The sequence below is a fragment of the Cebus imitator genome, unplaced genomic scaffold (assembly GCF_001604975.1).
Source record: "Cebus imitator isolate Cc_AM_T3 unplaced genomic scaffold, Cebus_imitator-1.0 Scaffold266, whole genome shotgun sequence".
NCBI classification, from domain to species: Eukaryota; Metazoa; Chordata; class Mammalia; order Primates; family Cebidae; genus Cebus; species Cebus imitator.
Window position 1 is genome coordinate 2,174,873 of NW_016107581.1, and position 2,570 is coordinate 2,177,442.

A 2,570-nucleotide genomic window follows, 5' to 3' on the forward strand; every position below is an offset into this window, starting at 1 on the left:
AGACGGGGTTTCACCGTGTTGACCAGGATGGTCTCGATCACTTGACCTCGTGATCCACCCGCCTCAGCCTCCCAAAGTGCTGGGATTACAGGCTTGAGCCACCGCGCCCGGCCATTATTGACTTTTTAATACTTATTTATTTTGTTTTTTTGAGTCAGAATCTTGCTCTGTCGCCCAGCCTGGGGTGCAGTGGCACTACCTCGGTTCACTGCCACCTCTGCCTCCCAGGCTCAAGCGATTCTCCTGCCTCAGCCTCTGGAGTACCTCAGATTACAGGCACCACCACCACGCCCAGCGAATTTTTGTGTTTTCAGTAGAGATGGGTTTTCACCATGTTGGCCAGGCTGGTCTCGAACTCCTGACCTCAGGTAATCCACCCGCCTTGGCTCCCAAAGGTGCTGGGATTACAGGTGTGAGCCACTGTGCCCAGCATTTATTTTTATTTTTATTTTTTTGAGACAGAGTTTTGCTCTTGTTGCCCAGGCTGGAGTGCAGTGGCACCATCTCGGCTCACCACAACCTCCGCCTTCTGGGTTCAGTCAATTCTCCTGCCTCAGCCTCCCGAGTAGCTGGGATTACAGACATGTGCCACCACATCCAGCTAATTTTGTGTTTTTAGTAGAGACAGGGTTTCTCCACATTGGCCATGCTGGTCTCGAACTCCTGACCTCAGGTGATCTGCCTGCCTCGGCCTCCAAAAGTGCTGGGATTACAGGACTGAGCCACCGAGCCGGCCCCATTTTTATTTTTATTTATTTATTTTTGAGACTGAGTCTCTGTTGCCCAGGCTGGGGTGCATTGGCACGATCTCACTGCCACCTCCACCTCCCGAGTTCAATAGATTCTCCTGCCTCAGCCTCCCAAGAAGCTGGGACTACAGGTGTGTGCCACCACGCCCGCCATGGACTTCAGCTGGGACTCCTCCCCGGGTTCCTTATGTAAGGCATGTCATAGATTCCAGTCCTAGCAAGCACGTTGCCTGGTCTCCCTCCCCTCACACAACCGAGATTTCCATATTGTCCTTCAAGTCACTTCCTGGTGGGAAGGAAGCGGGCCTGGGCCAGCCCCCGCTGCTGCAGCCCGGCAGCGGCAGTGGAATCTGTCACCTCGGACCCTTCGTGTTAAGTCCAAAGTTCAAGTGGGAGAAATATCGCAGTCAAAAGAGCATAACTGTGGGTGGCCGAGGTCAGCGGAGGGATTTGATGCCCAGAAAAAACGAAAGTCGGCATTTGTAGAAAGCGCAGCTTTCCACTCTGATGGCCCAAGCCCGGCTCAGTCAAGGGAAAGAAACAGAATTTGAAATTTCACAAAGCTCCTGAGCAGTGGTTTAGGTCCTGGGGGTGACTCAGGTGAGATGTTAGCTCCTTGTCAGAAAAGTCCACCTCCTGCTGTCAAGGAAAAGTGAGGCGGACAGTGTGAAAAGGAGGAGGGAGCACTGGGCACCATCCTGACCCGGTTCCCACCGGCCCACCATGCCAGGCTGGAGACCAGAAGACACAGACCCAGAGGGAAGGGAAGAGACAGACACCCAGAGAGAAGGGGAATCAGGGACCTGATGTGTGTGCAGAGACCCAGAGTGGGAGACAGAGACCCAGAGAGAGATGGGGACAGAGACCAAGAGAGAGAGGGCAGGACAGACACCCTGAGAGAGAGGGGACAGAGATTCAGAGAGAGAGGGGGACAGAGACCCAGAGAGAGGGGGACAGAGACCCGGAGAGAGAGGGGGGCAGAGACCCGGAGAGAGAGGAGGACAGAGACCCAGAGAGGGACAGGGACTCAGAGAGAGAGAGAGGGGTACAGAGACCCAGAGAGAGGGGGACAGAGACCCAGAGAGAGAGAGAGGGGGACAGAGACCCAGAGAGAGAGAAGGGGAACAGAGACCCAGAGAGAGGGGGACAGAGACCCAGAGAGAGGAAAGGCAGGAAGGGAAGCTGAGAAACGTGTTCAAATGTGCACACTTCACTGTATCTGAGCACCTTGCACTCAAAATCCTGTCGTCCTCCCTTCCAGTAGAAGCAGCCGCTTTCCTCATCTGGACAGTCTGCGGTCCCGAGTCAGCCAATCCTCCGCAGGGTCCAGCCCACCAGCTTTGGAAGCTTCTAGACCTGCATCCAGCCTCAGCTCCCGGCCGGCCACACAGACCGAGCTGCACAGAGTGGGCGGTGAGGAGCCTCCATGGGCACCCGGAGAAGTGCAGGCCCTTCCTCGCCCACTGATATTGACAGAACCCACACTAAGAGGCTGGTCTGGGATGGGATCTCTGGGGGAGAGTGAGCCAGGATGGAAGCAGTTGAATGTTGAATTGGGGTGAATTTATTGACAGATTCCACACTCAAGCATTGGCTGTAGGGGCTGGGAGTGACTCCAGTTTGCTCTTTGACTGAGTGAAATCTGAATCTCAAATACTTTGTAAAAGTTGGCCAGGTACAGTGGCTCACGCCTGCAATTCCAGCACTTTCAGAGGCTGAGTGGGGAGGACTGCTTGAGGCCAGGAGTTTGAGACCAGCCTGGGCAACATAGCAAGACTCCTGTCTCTACAAAAAATACAAAAATTAGCCAGGTGTGGTGGC